Source organism: Ahaetulla prasina, chromosome 7 (genome assembly GCF_028640845.1).
Source record: "Ahaetulla prasina isolate Xishuangbanna chromosome 7, ASM2864084v1, whole genome shotgun sequence".
NCBI lineage: Eukaryota > Metazoa > Chordata > Lepidosauria > Squamata > Colubridae > Ahaetulla > Ahaetulla prasina.
The window spans coordinates 2,132,558-2,153,258 of record NC_080545.1 but is presented as its reverse complement, the minus strand read 5'-3'; the positions used below and the strand labels follow the sequence as shown (position 1 = coordinate 2,153,258).

The following is a 20,701-nucleotide window of genomic DNA, read 5'->3' as shown; positions in this document are numbered from 1 at the left end:
GGAGCCTTTGCAAGGGAGGCGGGCAGCCCTTTCTCAATGCAAGCAGCCCCCGCGCATCCTTTCTTCTCCCCCTCCTCCTCCTCTGAGCACGAGCCTCCTTGCACACACACACACACACCCAGCCCCTCCCGCCAGCTCCCCCTCCAACCCTTTGCAAGGCAGCGTTTCCGAAGAAAAGCGTGTGTGTGAGTGTGTGAGCCCCGCTTTCCTTTCTCTTTCCCTGCGATCTCTCCATCCAAGCAGCTCCATCCAAGCCTCTCCCGTCTTTCTCCGGGCCGGATTGCTTTCCACGCCGCGCATCTCTCGGCGGCTTCTCTCTCCCCCCCCCCCGCCTTCCCCATTTCTGCAAACAAAGGCGGCCCTTACCTTCCCCACCTCCACCTCCAGCGGCGGGCAGCCTCAGCGCTTCAGAGCCTCCCCTTGGCCAAACGGCGTCGCCTTCATGCCAGCTCCATCACGGGCCTCGGGGCCTCGAAGGGAGCCGCAGAGCCGGGGAGCATCCTCGGGGGACCGGCCGGCATTCAGACGCAAAGCCTTCCCTCGCCTCCTGCTTGCCTCCTGCCTTCCCCGAAAGTCTGGCCGGCGGGCGGCGGGCGCATCTCTCCTGCCTCCTCCTAACGGTCCCTCCCGGGCTGGCTCCAGAGGTGGCTGAAGGCGAGAGGCATCTTGGCACAGCTGGCGCGCCCAGGACGCCCGGAAGCTCCCTCCGACAGGCAGAGAGCCAGGCACACACACACACACACACACACAGAGACGGAGGCACATACACACTGGCGCACGCACGCGGGTTGCAATGCAGTGGGGAGCCGCGGTGCGCCTCCGGGCTCCGAGCGCGCTTTCCGAGCGCAGGAGCAGCCGCGCCACCCACCGGCTCTTCTGCGGAGGGTCCCCCTTCTTTCCACGCTCGCCTCCCCGCCCTCCCACCCACCCACCCGGCCGAGACGTTTATTTGGAAAAGCTCAAATGCAGACAAAACACCCGGGTTGAGGCGGGGGAGGTCGAGGGGGTCGGGTGTCGGTTATAAGAGCGTGCGAGAGACGGGAAGGCGAAGGAGGAAGTGGGGGGGGAGAGAGAAAGTGATTGAGAGAGAGAGAGAAAGAGGGAGGGAGGGAGGGAGAGAGAGAGATCGGGAGAGAGGGAGTGAGTGAGAGTGGGTAGGGAGAGATAGGGAGAGAGAGAAGGAGAGAGGGGAGGGAGGGAGAGAAGGAGAAAGAGAGGGGGAGAGAGAGGGAGGGAGGGAAAGATAGAGAGGGAGGGAGAGAGAGAGAGAGAGAGAAAGAAACAGGGAAACAGAGAGAGAGAGGGAGAAAGAGAGAGGGGGAGGGAGACATAGAGAAAGATAGGGAGAGAGACAATAAGGGGAGAGAGGGAAAGGAGGTGGAGATAGAAGGGGGGAAACAACAGCCAGGGCTGATGCTAAGGAAGCTGAGTGACCCTCTGCGTGGGAGGACATCAAACATCTGGAGGAGGATTCTTGCTACATCTGGGGGAGGGAAATGGATGGTCTGGCAAATTGGTCAAGGCAAACCAATTTGCCTTGACTGTTAGTAGATAAGATTCTTGTATAGAAGTAGCATGAAATAAACATGTAACATTTTTGAACTCAATCCTGGCTCCTGATTTCTCGCACCGGAATTATGGGGCCAGAGAAGACCCTAACCCTATGCAGCCATTTCCTGTGCTGGCCAGGAAGGATGGGAGAGGGTTAGGGCAAACCTCCTGGGTTCGTAAGCTTAGAAAAGGCTGGACCAGTTTCCTAAAGCAAAGTCCAGAAGGAAAAGCTTGAGAGTAAGAGGAATGACCTTGGAGGTCTTCCAGTCCAACCCTTTGCTCAAGCAGGAAACTGTATACTATTTTAATCAAATGGTTCTCCAATCTCTTCTTGAAAACCTAAAATGAAAGCAGTTCCACTAATTGATTGATCTGGGATTAAAGAATAACAGAATTGGAGACCTTGGAGATCTTCTAGAGAAACCCCCTGCTCAAGCAGGACACCCTATCCCATTTCAGACAAATGGTTGTCCAATCTCTTCTTAAAAACCTCCAATGTTAGAGTATTCACAACTTCTGGAGGCAGCTTCTGTTCCACTGATTAATTGTCCTCACTGTCAGGAAGTTTCTCCTTAATTTTTGCTTCTCTCCTTGATTAGTTTCCACCCGTTGTTTCTTGTCCTACCCTCAGGCCCTTTGGATAATTTGATATAATGAAAGGGAACAATAGGACAGGAACGGTAGGCACTTTTGTGCTCTTATGCACGCCCCTTATGGACCTCTTAGGAATGGGGTGAGGTCAATAGTAGACAGTTTTTGGTTGAAGTTTTTGGGATTTTGAGAAGAGACCACAGAGTCAGGTAGTGTGTTCCAAGCATTAACAACTCTGTTGCAGAAGTCATATTTTCTGCAATCAAGATTGAAGCGGTTAACATTAAGTTTAAATCTATTGTTTGCTCTTGTATTATTGCGATTGAAGCTGAAGTAGTCTTTAACAGGAAGGACATTGCAATAGATGATTCTATGAGTTAAACACAGGTCTTGTCGGAGTCGGCGGAGTTCTAAATTTTCTAATCCCAGGATTTCAAGTCTGGTGGCATAAGGTATTTTGCTGTTTTCAGAGGAGCGGAGAACGCTTCTTGTAAAATATTTCTGGACCCCCTCTTCAACAACTCCAAAAGATAACAAGATTGTGAGATTGTGTTGATGGGGGCAGAGAAAGAAGAAAAAGGGGGGGAAAGGTGGGCTTGATTTGTTAATCTTCCTATTTCCGTTCTGGCATGGCAGACGTTGAGTGGAAAAGTTATGACTTGAACTCTGTTGGCAGCAGGAAAGAGAGAAACGGAGCCTGGAAGAAGCCTTAATGGAAAAGGAGGAGGGAGCAGACAAATCACCCAAGACAAGCCTCCCACCCCCCACCCCCTTTAAGCAAGACAAAACAAAATGGAGAAGAAAAAACATACCAGAAAATCCCAGCTAATCTGGCAAGAAGCCACTAGAAAATGTGCAGTGAGTGGACATACATCAGAATGGGCAGTTCTGAAACCAAATTAGGCCGAGTTGGACTCGCTGGGAGAGGATTCCATTCAGGCAGCCTGAAATAGGATCCTGCTAAAACTTCAGTTGTGGATTGGAAAATCCACGTGGAGGAGGAGGAGGAAGAGGAGGAAGGAGAAGAAGAAGAGATGAAGAAGAAGAGGAGGAGGAGGAGAACAGGAAGAAGGAGAAGAAGAAGAAAAGAAGAAGAGGAGGAGGAGGAAGAAGAAGAAAAGGAGGAAGAGGAGGGAGAAAAAAAGGAAGAGGAAGAAGAGGAAAAAGAGGAGGAGGAGGGAAAGGAAGAAGAAAAGAAGAAGAGGAGGAGGAGGAAGAGGAGAAGGAGGGAGAAGAAGAAGAAAAGAGGAGGAGGAAGAAGAAGAGGAGGAGGAGGAGGGAGAAGAAGAAAAGAGAAGGAGGAGGAGGAAAGAAGGAGAAGAAGAAGAGAGGAGGAGAAGAAGGAGGAGGAGAGGAAGAAAGAAAGAGAAGGAGGAGGAAGAAGAAGAGAGGAGGAGGAGAAGAAGAAAAGAGAAGGAGGAGGAGGAAAGAAGGAGAAGAAGAAGAAGAGGAGAAGAAGAAGGAGGAGGAGGAGAAGAAGGAGGAGAAGAAGAAGAAGAGGAGGAGGAGGAGGAGGAGAGGAAGAAAAAGAAAAGGAGGAGGAGGAAAAAAGAAAGAAAGAAAGAAAGAAAGAAAGAAAGAAAGAAAGGTTAGCATTTCTTAATTCTTTCTATGTTGGAGAAGCAGCTCCCCTCCCTTACATATTAGAGTAAAACAAAGGAAATTCTAGGCTAATCTTCCACATGAAAGGTTACATTTCATAATTATATACTAATAATAAGCCCTGGTGGCGCAGTGATTAGAACGCAGCATAGCAGGCTAATTCTGCCGACTGTCAGCAGTTCGATCCTGACCGGCTCAAGGTTGGGAGGGATAGAAGTCAATGACTCAAAACAATGCTGAATCTTTAAAAAGAGGCTTGCAAAACACCTCTTGGTGTGAATCGATGGGGAAAGCTTCCAAAAACTGCTTTTTTTTCAAGAGACAACAGGACTTCCTTGTTTTGCCTTGAAGACGTTTCGCTTCTCATCCAAGGAGCTTCTTCAGCTCTGAAGAATTCTGAAGAGCTGAAGAAGCTCCTTGGATGAGAAGCGAAACGTCTTCAAGGCAAAAAACAAGAAAGCCTGGTTGCCTCTTGGAAAAAAGCACCTTTTTTCCGTGGAAAGCAGGATGGCTGAGAACTTCCACAGACAGTGAGAAAACCTTGATTTAGTTTTGGAGGACAGCCTTTGAACTTTCCAAGGTTGTTAGTCTTGACAGAACAAAGCATACCAATCCATTTGAAATGCTCTCCCGAGTATTTGATTGCTCGGGTCTCGGAGTAAATAAGGAGTGAATGCATCATCCTTTCACTCTGGTGTAAAATGTCTGCTATGGCTTGCTTTTAAAGACAGGGTGATAGATTAAAATGAACGCTTAGCCTGCCCTGCTGTGGGTAGCAGTCGCATTCTCTCTCTTCCACTCGGTCCTAAATTGTGATAAATTATCCTTAGGAGATTTTTTTTTAAATTAAAAAAAAATAGCAAGCCCAAAGCAGTAACCCCCAAAACCACAGGCAACTCGCTCCGAAATGCAAAATGGGGATTTGTCATATAAGGCACCATTCATGTAACAAGATCCAACCAGAGTAACTTGCAAATAACAGGGTGGGGGTGGGGGGGAATAAGGCCTATAAAATAATAACCGGTATTGCACAGTGAGGTTCAAGCAAGATCTAATCCCCAGTTGGAGGAATGTTCTCAAGAAGTTCCCAGCGGCTCCCACAAAGCCATATTTGCAGCTTCAGAAAGAGCCAAATTGGGGTGAAATCCAGCAGGTTCTCACAGGTTCTGGAGAACCGGTAGCGGAAATTTTGAGCAGTTTGGAGAACCAGCAAATACCACCTCTGTCTGGCCCCAGAGTGGGGTGGGAATGGATATTTTGCAGTATCCTTCCCCTGCCACGCCCACCAAGCCACGTCCACAGAACCAGTAGTAAAAAAAATTTGGATTTCACCACTGAACCAAATCTTTCTCTTTTCTCCCACATATTCCTAACATACAGGTAGTCCTTGACTTACAACCACAACGGAGCCCAAAATTTGTGTTGTTAAGCGAGACATTTGTTGAGTTTTGCTCCATTTTACGACCTTTCTCGCCGACTCATTTCTTAATCGCTGCAAGTTGTTACGTTTGTTAAGTGAATCGATCTCCCCCTTGTTGATTTTGCTTCTCAGAAGGTCGCAAAAAGGGGTCGCGTGACCCAGGGACACCGCAACCATCATAAATACGAGTCGGTTGCCAAGCGGCTGAATTTTGATCACATGACCACAGACGTAAGTGTGAAAAATGGTTCTAAAGTCACTTTTTTCAGTGCTGTTGTAACTTTGAATGGTCACTAAAGGAACTGTTGTACGTTGGGGGGCTACCTGTAATTGTCTAAAGCAGCGGTTCTCAACCTGTGGGTCGCGACCCCGTTGGGGGGTCGAATGACGATTTGCCAGGGGTCGCCTAAGACCATCAAAAATATTGGAAGTATACTTGCGAGTCGAAGAATCGCGCTCCAATGGTTGACTCCACAAGCCAGCTGCAGGCTCTTCAAATCACTAGCCGAATTCGGCTTCAGGCGCGATGAATTAAAAAAGAGAGAAATCTTTGCTCTGATGTCTCCCTCTCAAGCCAGCTGCAATCACTCCCAATCGCTAGCCTAATCTGGCTTCAGGCGCCATAAACTTAATAGGGGAGGAGTCTCCGCTTTAATGCCTCCATCCTCAAGGCAATCGCAAGCAGTTCAGATCGCTAGCCAATATGGCTTCAGGCGCGATAAATTCAAAACGAAAATAATTTTATGGTTGGGGTCGCCACATCGTGGGGAATTGTATTAAAGGGGTCGCAGCACTATAAAGGTTGAGAACCACTGGTCTAAAGAGAATGGTGGGAACCAGAGAGACATTTGGCCTGCACCAGACCACGTTTTGGGTACTTCAGCTCAATCTTCACACAGGCTCCAAGACCTCCAGAGAAAACTCAGTTCAACATAGATAATCCTTGACTTATAACCGCAGCTGGGAGGGACCTACATCACCAGAGGCACCGAGGCACCTACATCACCAGACCCAATTTCCCCATGTGATTCCAGATAGAATAGACTAGAATAGACTAGAATAGACTAGAATAGACTAGACTAGAATAGAATAGAATAGAATAGAATTTTTTATTGGCCAAGTGTGATTGGACACACAAGGAATTTATCTTGGTGCATATGCTGTCAGTTTACATAAAAGAAAAGATACGTTCATCAAGGTACAACATTTACAACTCAAATGATGGTCAATATATCAATATAAATCATAAGGATTGCCAGCAACAAAGTTACAGTCATACAGTCATAAGTGGAAAGAGATGGGTGATGGGAACTATGAGAAGATTAATAGTAGTGCAGATTCAGTCAATAGTCTGACAGTGTTGATGGAATTATTTGTTTAGCAGAGTGATGGCCTTCGGGAAAAAACTGTTCTTGTGTCTAGTTGTTCTGGTGTGCAGTGCTCTATAGCGTCGTTTTGAGGGTAGGAGTTGAAACAGTTTATGTCCAGGATGTGGGAGGGGTCTGTAGATATTTTCACGGCTCTCTTCTTGATTCGTGCAGTATACAGGTCCTCAATGGAAGGCAGGTTGGTAGCCATTGTTTTTTCTGCACTTCTAATTATCCTCTGAAGTCTGTGTCTGTCTTGTTGGGTTGCAGAACCGAACCAGACAGTTATAGGGGTGCAAGTAATGTGGAGATGTGCAGATGATGTGGAGATGAAAGAAAATAAAATGACTAGAAAAAGAGATTGACAACCGATTTCTGCGTCAGGGCAAGAAGCAACAGACGGAAACTAATCAAGGAGAGAAGCAACTTAGAACTAAGGAGAAATTTCCTGACAATTTGGACAATTAATCCTTGGAACTACTTGCCTCCAGAAGTCGTGGGTGCTCCATCACTGGAGGTTTTGAAGAAGAGATTGGTCAGCCATTTGTCTGGAATGTTATAGGGTTTCCTGCCTGGTTAAGGGGATGGACTAGAAGACCTCCAAAGTCCCTTCCAACTCTGGTATTCTGACTGTAGAGATCTATCCAGGCAGGTCTTTAGGAACTGAACTTGTCTTGAATGCAACTTTTTTTTTTTGCATTTTTTATGATTTTTATGGATGTTATCTTCAATTTGGAAACCTTTTATGAGTCTTATCTTTTGGCAAGCTCTGGATTTTACATTCTTAAAAATGCTCTGATTGGCTCGTCCAAACCACATGCTTTTAATGAAATCGCTTGATCCCCAGAACCTGTGAGCCCATGGCAATTTAATCATTGCTAAAAGTATAGGGAGGCATCAGATCGGTAAGATCTGATGTTTAATTAAACACAGCCCCCTGGCTAGAATTATTCCTTCCCCTTCAACAATCCTTCAAGAAATAAAGGTTGAAGAATTCCTGTGGGCACTTACTCTGTAAACCCCACTGATTTTAGTGGGAGGTCTGAGTAAAACAAACACAGAGCCATGCAGATGGGTATTTGGCACACAGGACCATCCATTAAACTCAGCAACACACATTTTGTAGTGAAAATTGAGAGAGAGAGAGAGAAAAGACCGTAATTGGGTGGGTAGGACACATTTTCTGCATAAAGTACTTCCAGATTTCTCTATGGAGATTCTCGGTCACCCAATGTGATATATGCAGCGCAGCGCAGTGAGACATGCACAGATCTGTACGTTGGAGAAACAAAACAGCCACTTCCACAAAGGCATGGCACAACATAGGAGAACAAGCCCATCAGGACAAGACTCAGCAGTCCATCTGCATTTGAAAGACCAAGGCCACTCTGTTGAAGACAGCAAAGTCCACATTCTGGACAGAGGGGACCAGTGGTTTGAAAGAGGGGTCAAAGCGGCCATCTAGGTCCAAATTGAACAGCCCTCTCTCAATAGAGGGGAGGAATACAACACTACTCAGTCTACAACACAGTCCTTTCAACAGTTCCAAGAAGGCTCCACCCCCATTTATTTGCATTACTCAGGTGACCCCGAGGGCACAGATAAACCTCCAAGTGGCCTCAATGACACTCAGAGAGAGTACTAACAACCAGAGGATTGCAAGGAATATAAATCCTTCCATCCTCCACCATTCAGTCAGAACTGAAGAAGCTTCTTGGATGAGAAGGGAAATGTCTTCAAGGGAGCTCGGGAGCCCATTTTCGCTGGCAGAGGCACAGCGGACCAGTTCCTCATTGTTCCCAAGGTGGCCTCGCGGGGCAGATCTAAGCACCCAACGGGCAGGATTTGGCCTGCGGGCCTTGAGTTTGACCTCCCTGCTGTATGGAGTCAAGCAAAGACCTTCAGAAACAAGGAAGGAGTTTTCTTCTACAGTTTTAGCTTACAACGCCAGACAGTCTTCTGCAAATGCAGAAATGCAGAATTATAGGCCGAGAGAAATGGTTGAAGTCTAGAAAAACGAAATCCTTGGAAAGCAAAGAGAGAAAGGAAACTGGCACGGACTGAAACCATCGTTGACGTGGTCCGAGGCGCCAGCACTGGGACCGCGATGGGCAACCCCACAAGTGAAAATTTTCAGGTAACCGTCCTGATTGAACGAACAATTTGTGTTGGATTTTCAGACGGAAAAACAATGCCAGACGATCTCAATTAAAAGACAGAAAGGAAAGGAGAACGCGATATGCTCAAAAGAGCGAACCAAAAATTACCTAGATTAAGGTGTCTAGACGTGTGAGAGTCTATTTACCATATTAAAGGACAAAAGGGAATTTAATCCTCACAGTGGAATAATATTCATTGGAAAATTCTTTGCGATTCCTGTCCTTTTGAGGGTTTTTTTTTTTTGGCAATTTTTGGCAGAGGGAAGTAAACTAAATCAAGATGAGGTCACAATCAAAGCCAATCACATTTTTTATTTTTATTTTTATTTGCATTTATATCCCACCCTTCTCCGAAGACTCAGGGCGGCTTACATTGTGTTAAGCAATAGTCTTCATCCATTTGTATATTACATACAAAGTCAACTTTTATTGCCCCCAACAATCTGGGTCCTCATTTTACCTCCCTTATAAAGGATGGAAGGCTGAGTCAACCTTGAGCCTGGTGGGACTTGAACCTGCAGTAATTGCAAGCAGCTCTGTTAATGACAGACTGTTTTACCAGTCTGAGCCACCAGAGGCCACATGATTTTTATATGTGTGTGGCATAGTTAGGGATGCCATCTTTTTTCTTTTGACCAATTGTCCACTCTTCTTCCTTTAAAAACTTCTCAATACTTATACTTTTAGAACGAAGAGAACAATAGGACAGGAACAGTAGGCACTTTTGTGCTCTTATGCACATCAACTTCTTATGAACTCTTATGAACTCTTATGAACGTCAACTTCGACCGGCTGGGAATTCTGGGAATTAAAATCCACGCATTTTAAAAGGGCTTGAAATTGAAAAACAGTGATTTATGGTCTTCACCATCCCCCCAGAGGCCCTTCCAACTTCTGGTAAGCCCAGAAGACCCATTTTTCGGAAATAGGCCATTTAGGGTCTCTGGACGGCCACGAGGAAGGCCGTTTTTGCCCTCCCCAGGTTCCAAGAAAGCCTCTGGAGCTTGGAGAGTACAAAAACAGGCCTACGGGTCAGTCATGCCACCCTGTGCCAAAAGTGAGGGGAGCACGGGTGTGTGTATGTCACGTGCGCATGCATGGGGGGGGCACATTGAATTATGAGTGTGGGCGTGCACACTCCCCCCCCACGCTCCCCACACTTTTGGCACACGACGGCAAAAAGGTTATCCATCACTGTTGTTATTGTGTCTGCGCCCCCGAGCGGGGCCCCCTGCCAGAAAGTGACTCGGAAAGTGAGGGGGAAGGGCCATCAGGACTTACCTCTGGAGCACCGGCTTCCCTGGCTCAGCTCCAGGAGCCAGAAGCAGGCCAGGTGGACGAGATAACGAGGCCTCCTTCCCCTGACTCTTTCCCCCCCAGGCCACGCTTCCAGACCCAGCTGATGGCAATCAGGCCTGGCTGGACCCTAGGTTTTGTAGGCAGGAGAAGCGGGAACAACAGAAGCAGGGGTGGGGCAGGCCTAGGAAGTGTTGAGTCATGGAGGCACACCCCACAGGATATAAAGGCAGCAAGAGCTGCTGTGCCTCTTAGTAGCAGGCAAATCAACTGATTAACTAAGAGCTGAAGTTTGTTCCTGGGTGACTCATCGGCGTCGAGGGAGATAACAGAGACACGTGGCATACGCTCGCTATTTTGCTGCCAGAGCTGATAGTGCCAGCTAATTAAGCCATTGCTCGGACTGAGGCGAAGGGGGACAGAACAGTTGTAGATCAATCACATACTTCCAAGCTTAACAATAAGCTAAAATAATTATTTGATTCCCCTCTTCCACTTCGCGTAACGGATGTTAGGCGTCATATAAATACCATGTTTAGTAAAAAAAAAAAAAAAAGTGCATTTGTGGGACTATTAAAGGTTCTTTATCACCGCAGGCGATTGTCCTCTCCTGCTGATATGCATTGTACGTATATTTTACAAGCCTTGTGTTTTTGAAGGTCACGGTTAGCCAGTATTAGGGGTTGAGCTAGCATAGAGTTGCCTTTAAGTACAGGGTGGCAATAAAGTTAATTATAGATTTGTGCTGGGGAGCACGGAAGGCCTTTCTTAGTTGAGGCAAGGATTCCCTTGAGCGACAGGACTCAAAATATTATTCTCTCGGTTAGGGTTCTGCAGACATCCACAGCAAGGCTGTTTTGGCCCGGAGCTATTTGGTTATCAAAATAAATATACGGAAGGGGAAAAACTAAAAGGGGTTTGGAGAAGGACAGTTTCTCTTCCATGGCTCCGAAGGGCAGGTTTCATTAAGCAAATTACAACTGTTCCACTGTAGGCTGCTCTTACAAATTCAAGGGCACGATGGTTTCTCCTGCGCTTGATGGGCATCGGTTTTCATGCACAAAAACTGGACACAATATCAACGGAAGAGAATATTTGTAGCTCAAGGATGAACTGTCTGTGGTGCTCTCTCAGCTTGGTTGTATTCTTGGTTGCAGATGTTTCATTACCCAGCTAGGTAACGTTTGATAATGTTACCAGGTAAGACTAGCACGGATGATGTTATCTAGTTGGGTAATGAAACGTCAGCAAGAGTAGAACCAAGCTCAGAGAGCACCAACCCCCCACTCCTCCCATTGATAATGTTACCTAGTTGGGTAACAAAATGTCTGCAAGGAAACAACCAAGCTCAGAGAGCACCAAGTATCTCACTATCATCAAACCGTACGGGTCTGGATGGGGAGAAACAGGCTCAAGCTCAATCCCTCCAAGACAGAGTGGCTGTGGATGCCGGCATCCCGGTACAGTCAGCTGAGTCCACGGCTGACTGTTGGAGGCGAGTCATTGGCCCCGATGGAGAGGGTGCGCAACTTGGGTGTCCTCCTGGATGAACGGCTGTCTTTTGAAGATCATTTGACGGCCGTCTCCAGGAGAGCTTTTTACCAGGTTCGCCTGGTTCGCCAGTTGCGCCCCTTTCTAGACCGGGATGCCCAATGCACGGTCACTCACGCCCTCGTGACGTCTCGTCTGGATTACTGCAATGCTCTCTACATGGGGCTCCCCTTGAAGAGCATCCGGAGGCTGCAGTTAGTCCAGAATGCGGCTGCGCAGGTGATAGAGGGAGACCCTCGTGGCTCCCGTATGACACCTATCCTGCGCAGACTGCACTGGCTACCTGTGGCCTTCCGGGTGCGCTTCAAGGTCTTGGTAACCACCTTTAAAGCGCTCCATGGCATAGGGCCGGGTTACTTACGGGACCGCCTACTGCTACCGAATACCTCTCACCGACCCGTGCGCTCTCACAGAGAGGGACTCCTCAGGGTGCCGTCAGCTAGGCAGTGTCGTCTGGCGACACCCAGGGGAAGGGCCTTCTCTGTGGGGGCTCCCACCCTCTGGAACGAACTACCCCCAGGACTTCGTCAACTTCCGGACCTCCGAACCTTCCGTCGCGAGCTTAAAATACACTTATTCATCTGTGCAGGACTGGATTAGATTTTAAATTTATTGGTTTTAAATGGGTTTTATTATTTATACTGTTTTTAAATATTCGGCCTTGTAAAATAAGTTTTTTAATTGTTATTTTAATCTGTATTTATATGTTTTTATTTGCCTGTGAACCTCCCTGTGTCCTTCGGGAGATAGGGCGGTATATAAATTTGATTAATAAATAAATAAAATCCTCCTCCTCCTCCCACTGATGATATTATCTAGTTGGGTAATGAAATGTCAGCAAGAGTAAAGCCAAGCTCAGAGAGTACCATAGACCTCAGTTCCCTCCTCCTCTTCCTCCCCCTCCTCCTCCTCCTCCTCCTCCTCCTTCCAACCAAGCTCAGAGAGCATACAAAATATCCATGATTCCATTTGAAAGACTCCATCTCTGGGGAGAGCAGCTTGGTTTGGTAAGCCATCATGATAAGCCAGACATCAACATGGTTTTGAGGCTGTGCATATGAGACAATTGAAAGCTTAGGGATCATTCTGGCTCCTATCCGCCATAGCTCTTCACAGACCTATCATAATCTCTAGCTCCACACAGGGAACCAGTACGGTGCAAAAAGACTGAAATGTCATTTCTTCCTTCCAACAGCTCATTCCAAACTCCACATCATGTCCTCTAGTTGGCTTTAGGCTACAATTCTCTGATGTCCCAGCCCATGGTGGATGGATGTTGCCGTAGCCAAGAGGGTATGTTTACATGACTCAGGAGTGCTGGAGGATCTAAATCTGTGTTTCTCAGCCTTACAGCCTTTAAGATATATGGACTTCAACTCCCAGGATTCCCCAACCAGCCAAGCTGCAGCCCATCCACCTTCAAACTAGTGAGGTTGAGGAACAGTGATTTGAGCCTTTCCACCAATGATGGTTACTTGCTAGACCAATTCTCGAATAGAGCTCATCTGTCTGGAACCCGCACTGCATATCGGACATAATTTACGGGACCGCCTGCTGCTACCGAATACCTCTCACCGACCCGTGCGCTCTCACAGAGAGGGACTCCTCAGGGTGCCGTCGGCGCGACAGTGTCGTCTGGCGACGCCCAGGGGAAGGGCCTTCTCTGTGGGGGCTCCCGCCCTCTGGAACGAACTCCCCCCAGGACTCCGTCAACTTCCGGACCTCCGAACCTTTCGTCGCGAGCTCAAAACTCACTTATTTATCTGCGCTGGACTGGGTTAGTTTTAAATTTATGGGTTTTTAATGGGTTTTTATTCTAAATTTTTAATTTTGGCCAATTTAATAAGTTTTTTAAATTGTATTTTAATTGTATTCATATTGTATCATGGTGTATTTTTACTTGGCTGTAAACCGCCCTGAGTCCTTCGGGAGAAGGGCGGTATAAAAATTTAAATAATAAAATAAATAAATAAATAAATACAATCGAGAGAGTCCAGAGACATTTCACAAGAAGAGTCCTCCACTCCTCTGCCCGCAACAAAATACCTTATGCCACCAGACTCCAAATTTTGGGCTTAGACAACTTAGAACTACGCCGACTTCAATCTGACCTAAGCATAGTACATAAAATTATCTACCACAATGTCCTACCTGTCAATGACTACTTCAGCTTCAACCACAACATTACACGAGCAAATAATAGAATAGAGTAAACCGAAGCGGTTTACTCACGGTAAACAGCTCCAAACTAGACTGCAGAAAATACAACTTCAGCAACAGAGTGGTCAATGCCTGGAATGCACTACCTGACTCTGTAGTTTCTTCCCCAAACCCCCAAAACTTTAATCTTAGACTGTCTACTGTTGACCTCACCCCATTCCTAAGAGGTCTGTAAGGGACGTCCATAAGTGCACCTGCGTGCCTACCGTCCCTGTCTTAATATTCCTTTTTTTACTCTTACTCTTTTCATGTATCCAAATTATGTTTATACGTTTACCTGTTATCTTATATATGATTGACAAATAAATAAATAGTCCTACAGAGATACTAATGGTAACAGAGACACAAAGCATTTTATTTATTTATTTATTTATTTTATTATTTATTAATCATATTTATATACCGCCCTATCTCCCAAGGGACTCAGGGCGGTTTACAGGCACTAAAAACAGATAAATAGAATATAAATACAATATAAAACATTTAAAAAACTTATTCTAAAGCCCGTCCAATTAAAAATAGAAATAAAACCCAATTTAAAACCCAAAATTTAAAATCTAGCTCAGTTCTGCACAATTAAATAAGTATGTTTTAAGCCCGCGGCGGAAGGTCCGAAGGTCCGAAAGCTGACGAAGTCCGGGGGGTAGATCGTTCCAGAGGGTGGGAGCCCCCACAGAGAAGGTCCTTCCCCTGGGCGTCGCCAGACGACATTGCCTCGCTGACGGCACCCTGAGGAGACCCTCTCTGTGAGAGCGCACGGGACGGTGGGAGGTATTCGGTCGCAGTAGGCGGTCCCGTAAATAACCCGGCCCAATGCCATGGAGCGCTTTAAAGGTGGTCACCAAAACCTTGCAGCGCACCCGGAAGGCCACAGGAAGCCAGTGCAGTCTGCGCAGGATAGGTGTCATATGGGAGCCACGAGGGGCTCCATCTATCACCCGCGCAGCTGCATTCTGGACTAACTGTAGCCTCTGGATGCCCCTCAAGGGGAGCCCCATGTAGAGAGCGTTGCAGTAATCCAGGCGAGACGTCACGAGTGCGTGAGTAACCGTGGATAGGGCATCCCGGTCCAGAAAGGGGCGCAACTGGCGTACCAGGCGAACCTGGTAGAACGCTCTCCTGGAGACGGCCGTCAAATGCTCTTCTAAAGACAGCCGTTCATCCAGGAGGATGCCTAAGTTGCGGACCCTCTCCATCGGGGCCAATGACTCGCCACCGATGTTCAGCCGCGGATTTAGCTGACTGTACCGGGATGCCGGCATCCACAGCCACTCTGTCTTGGCGGGATTGAGCTTGAGCCTGTTTCTCCCCATCCAGACCCGTACGGCCTCCAGACACCAGGACAGCACTTCGATAGCTTCGTTGGGGTGGTTCGGTGTAGAAAAGTACAGCTGAGTATCATCCGCATACAGCTGATACTTCACACCGAAACCACTGATGATCTCACCCAGCGGTTTCATGTAGATGTTAAACAGAAGGGGCGAGAGAATCGAGGCGCAAGTGAGGCGCCTCGGGGACGACCTCTGCCCCCCTGTCAACACCGACTGCGGCCGGTCGGGGGGGTAGGAGGGGAGCCACCGGGAAACGGTGCCTCCCACTCCCAATCCCCCCAACCGGCGCAGCAGGATACCATGGTCGATGGTATCGAAAGCCGCTGAGAGGTCTAATAGGACCAGGGCAGAGGAACAACCCCTATCCCTGGCCCTCCAGAGATCATCTACCAACGCGACCAAAGCCGTCTCCGTGCTGTAACCGGGTCGGAAACCGGACTGGAACGGGTCTAGATAGACAGTTTCATCCAGGTGCAAGGGAAGCTGATATGCCACCATACTCTCTACAACCTTCGCGGCGGGTGGGAGACCGACGGATAATTACCTAAAACAGCCGGGTCCAGGGAAGGCTTCTTAAGGAGGGGCCTCACCACCGCCTCTTTCAAGGCGGCCGGGAAGACACCCTCCACCAAAGAAGCGATCGTAATCGCCTGGAGCCAGCCTCGTGTCACCTCCCGAGTGGCCAGCACCAGCCAGGAGGGGCACGGGTCCAGTAAACACGTGGTGGCATTCAACCTACCCAGCAACCTGTCCATGTCCTCGGGAGCCACAGGGTCAAACTCATCCCAAATAATGTCGCCAAGACCACCCTCCAGCGTCTCACCCGCATCACCGCAATCTTGGATCAGACCATCCCGGTTGACCGATTTTATCGTATAGATAACCGTTAAACTCCTCAGCCCGTCCCTGCAACGGGTCATCCCGCTCCCCCTGATGAAGGAGGGAGCGAGTCACCCGAAACAGGGTGGCCGGGCGGTTATCTGCCGATGCAATGAGGGAGGAGGCGTAGCTATGCCTCGCTTCCCTCAATGCCACTAGGTAAGTCCTAGTATAGGACTTCACTAGTGTCCGATCAGCTTCCGAACGGCTAGACCTCCAGGAACTCTCTAGGCGTCTTCTCCGGCGCTTCATCCCCCTCAGCTCCTCGGAGAACCAAGGAGCCGGTTGGGCCCTGCGCCGGGTCAGGGGCCGCAAAGGCACGACTCGGTCTAAGGCCCCCGCCGCGGCCCGTTCCCAGGCCGCAACAAGTTCCTCGGCCGAGCCGTGAGCCAGACCCTCAGGAAATGGCCCAAGCTCCGTCCGGAACCCATCCGGGTCCATCAGGCGCCTGGGACGGAACCAACGTATCGGCTCCGTCTCCCTGCGGTGGTGAATGGCGGTCAGAAAGTCCAGGCGAAGAAGAGAGTGATCTGACCATGACAACGGTTCAGTGACTATTTCCTTTAAGTCCAGATCTCTCAACCACTGACCAGAGAGAAAAATCAGGTCCAGAGTGCCACCCCCAATGTGAGTAGGGCCATCAATTACCTGGGTCAGGTCCAAGGCCGTCATGGAAGCCATGAACTCCCTAGCCGCTGTTGATGACGGGCCGAATTTTGTTGCTTTTAAGAAAAACAAAAACAGACACCAGGTGCGCAATGTGTAGTTTGCTCCTCAGATGACACAAAACCTCTGCGATGTTTACCCTGCTACGCTTCTAATTACCTCCCATAAGTAATGTCACAAGTGTGTGCATTAAATTTCAGCTCTTGACAATCTCAATCTGCGTCCATGTCTCAAAACCATTATTTTCAAGTCCTGTCCAAATTAAAGCAAAAAAGATTTTTAAAATGAAGGAGGGGAGGAGATCAGTGGTGGGAGTTCAGGCGGTTCGCATCACTTTGGGAGAAGTGGTTGTTCACTTTCTGAGCAGTTTGGCAAACTGGTTGTTGGAAGAAATAATTATTAGGGCAGAGAACCAGTTGTTAAATTACTTGAATCCCACCACTAACATCTTGGAGAAGATGTAATAATAGCAAGGATGAATCGGCGATATGATAGCAGTGTTCCAATATCTCTACAAAGATGACGGGGCTCCAACTATTTTCCAAAGCACTAAAAGGCAAGACGAGAAACAACAGATGGAAACTAACCTAGGAGAGAAGCAACCTGGAATGAAGGAGAAATTTCTTGAGAGTGAAAACAATAAACCAGTGGAATGACTTGCCTCCAGAAGTTGTGGGCAAGCCAACACTGGAGATGTTTAAGAAGAGACTAGACAGCCATCTGTCTGGAATGGTATAGAGTTTCCTCTTGGAGCAGAGGGTTGGACTAGAAGACCTCCAAGGTCCCTTCCAAATCTGTTATTCTGTTATGCTGTTTTCCTTCCTTCCTTCCTTCCTTCCTTCCTTCCTTCCTTCCTTCCTTCCTTCCTTCCTTCCTTCCTTCCTTCCTTCTTCATCACTGGAGATTTTTTTGTCTGGAATGGCATAGGGTCTCCTGTCTGAGCAAGGGCTTGGACTAGAAGACCTCCAAGGCCTCTTCCAATTCTATTATTCTACAGTCTATGTTCCATGAGCCTAGAACCACAATTTCTCTGCTTTTAAAGCGGTCAGACATCAAACAATAAATCAGTCCCTGAAAAGCTGGATCCCATTCAAATATTTAGGCTAGCACTTGTCCTCCATTTGGAGAAGAAACATTTTTGACACGAACACAAAACGTTCTTCATATTGGAAAAAGGGGGGGGGAAATGAAAAATGTAAATATCAGTCTGTCATTGGAAGACTTCTATGACCCATCTCCTGATTTTGGACATTCCCTTCCCTTTTTTAAAAAATAATATTAAAGCTAAAGAAAATATTTGTTTTGTAAATAATGCATGGACTTTCAAAGAGTCCCATTGCTGACAGAGGCTGTTTTCTCCACGCAGGTCTCCCAAAAGCCAAGGACAAGACGCCACGGCAGAGCCACATTGTCTCTGATTAATCGTGGTTTAATCAGAACTGATGCCAAACAGGACCAGCCAAATCATTCAGCGGTAGTCAGTGGTTTTCTGTTCTTTGGAGATGATGAATTTCTGCATCTCGCTGCAGCATTTTAGGTAAAGCAATCATGGGAAAAAAGCGGAGGCAAATTTATTTTTGTAGAAGAAGATGGAATCCAAGAAATTATGATGCCAGTTAAGTGAAGCAGCCACTATTTCGGGCACCTGATATATATATTATTATTATTTTTGGAAAAAAGGAAGAATTCAACCAGGCAATGAAGCTCAATATTGTGTCTGTCTGTCTGTCTGTCTGTCTGTCTGTCTATCTATCTATCTATCTATCTATCTATCTATCTATCTATCTATCTATCTATCTATCTATCTATCGTGGCTATCACCACCTATGTCTAAAGGAAGGAGAAGAAGAACAGCTGAAGGGCCTTTCCCACTTACATCTATTTATTTATTTAATTTATGTCATGAACAGATCCAAGCACTATCAAATGGAAGGCATCAGATCTTGACATTCTGGAGACTTCTGAAAGAGTGGAGAAAAACGTCCCCGTTTCAGAAGGTATGGATGGAATGATGACAATTGGTTTTTTTTTTAATCTTTTCTTTCTGCATTGTTGTCTTTTATTTTATTTATTTGTTGGTATCCTGCCTTCATTATTTTTATAAATACCCCAAAGCAGCAAGCACACCAGAGGCGGAATTCAGTCGGTTCATACCGGTTCAGGCAAACCGGTAGCAAAGATTGTGGGTGGGCCCGCTCCCGCCCACTAGTGGTGGGTTTCAAATTTTTTTACTACCTGTTCTGTGGGTGTGGCTTGGTGGGTGTGGCAGGGGAAGGATACTGTAAAATCTCCATTCTCTCCCCACTCCAGTGGAAGGTTACTGCAAAATCCCCATTTCTTCCCCATCAGCTGGGACTTGGGAGGCAGAGAATAGATGGGGGCCAGTCAGAATTTTTATTACCGGTTCTCCAAACTACTCAAAATTTCTGCTACCGGTTCTCCAGAACTGGTCAGAACCTGCTGAAACCCACCTCTGCCGCCCACCCGTTCCACCTCTATGATGTCCTATTTAGGCACGTTTTCAAGGCATGAGCAGAAGGCACGTGAGCCAGCAAAGCACACGCATAGAAGGTGAATGGAAAGCACATGTGTGCACAAAGCGAGCATGCACGAGCGGGGCGAACTGATGGTAAGAATATTGGAAACCCACCGCGGGAGTGTACCTGATACTCCTTCCTCCTCCTACAATAACAATTCTGTGAGGTAGATCGGGCTGAGAGAGAGTGACTGGCCCCAAATCACGTAGCCCACTTTCAGGCCTAAGGCAGGACTAGAACTCACCATCTCCTGGAGATTGGCTCAAAGTCACCCAGCCCACTTTCATGCCTCAGGGAGGGACTAGAATCCACTGTCTGCTAGTTTCTAGCCTGGTGCCTTCATCACTAGACCAAACTGGCGCTAGACCAGGGGTGAAATCCAGCAGGTTCTGACAGGTTCTGGAGAACTGGTAGCGGAAATTTTGAGCAGTTCGGAGAACCGCTAGAGGAAATTTTGAGTAGTTTGGAGAACTGGCAAATACCACCTCTGGCTGGCCCCAGAATGGGGTGGGAATGTGGATTTTGCAATATCCTTCCCTCAGGAGTGGGGAGGGAATGTGGATTTTGCAGTATCCTTCTCCTGCCATGCCCACCAAGCCACGCCCACCAAGCCACACCACGCACACCAAGCCATGCCCACAAAATCGGTAGCAAAAAAAATGGATTTCACCACTGCGCTAGGCCACTAGACAATGGCAACAAACACACTTTAATGATCAACCCTATACACAAGAATCTAGTCAACTAAAATTCAGTACTAAATTGGCCCCAGATAAGGGTCAGTGGAATTGAAAAGGGATTGGACTGTTTGCGGCAACATAATGACTCTAAGCTTATGACTCACTTAGCTCCACCTTCTCTCCTCCTACAGAGCTACCCTGAATCCCTCCAAAATCTCTAATCACTCTAAAACTTCAGAAACAGCACCAGGACCAAGAAATGAGGGGCGTGCATAAGAGCACAAGAGTGCCTACCGTTCCTGTCCTATTGTTTCCTTCCATTATATCCAATTAATATAGTTATTACATACTTATGCTTATATATATGCTTATATATTGTATAGTTATTTCATGCTTATATATACCGTTGTGACAAAATAAATAAATTAAAAATAAATAAATAAATGGAAGGAGAAATATTTTCCTTGAATAAAGCTCTAATCAAACCCCTGAGGTGAGACGGCCATCTTTTTTTTAATTTGCAAAAAAGTTTTTCTGTTTGGAGGCATTGTCAAAACTGATTTGATTCAGGGTGTTTGTTTCAAGCATTTCCTGGTTCTTCTGACCCCCCCAAATTCATTTGAATGAGGCTCTTTTATAAGAAAAATAAATTCATTACCACCAAGAACCAAGATTCGTATTAGGGAGAATAGAAAGAATATTCTGCTGCTAAGGACTGGATAGAAGAAGTAAAACAACGGCTCCACAGGAAGAACAAATTGAGAAGCGATGGTACTTAATCATTTATAATGGGGTTCCCAGGAATAGCCATGTGGGCAAAAAAGAAGAATTGTCACAAGTTTTTCCATAAA

At 47.1% G+C, this 20,701-nt stretch overlaps 1 protein-coding gene across 10 annotated transcripts in view; it reads right to left on the bottom strand.

Annotated features, from left to right (window-relative positions):
* Positions 1 to 20,701, bottom strand: part of FRMD4A (FERM domain containing 4A) — a 342,273-nt gene that overhangs the window by 160,150 nt on the left and 161,422 nt on the right. The window contains exon 1 of one of the 10 annotated variants that reach the window (XM_058191969.1): positions 2,955 to 2,973. The exons of 8 other annotated variants lie outside the window; for them this stretch is intronic. The gene's annotated coding sequence lies outside the window, so the exon portion shown is untranslated. Of the gene's footprint in view, positions 1 to 366; positions 863 to 2,954; positions 2,974 to 20,701 lie in introns of those variants that run through there. One more of the 10 variants, XM_058191965.1, reaches the window with a different exon arrangement.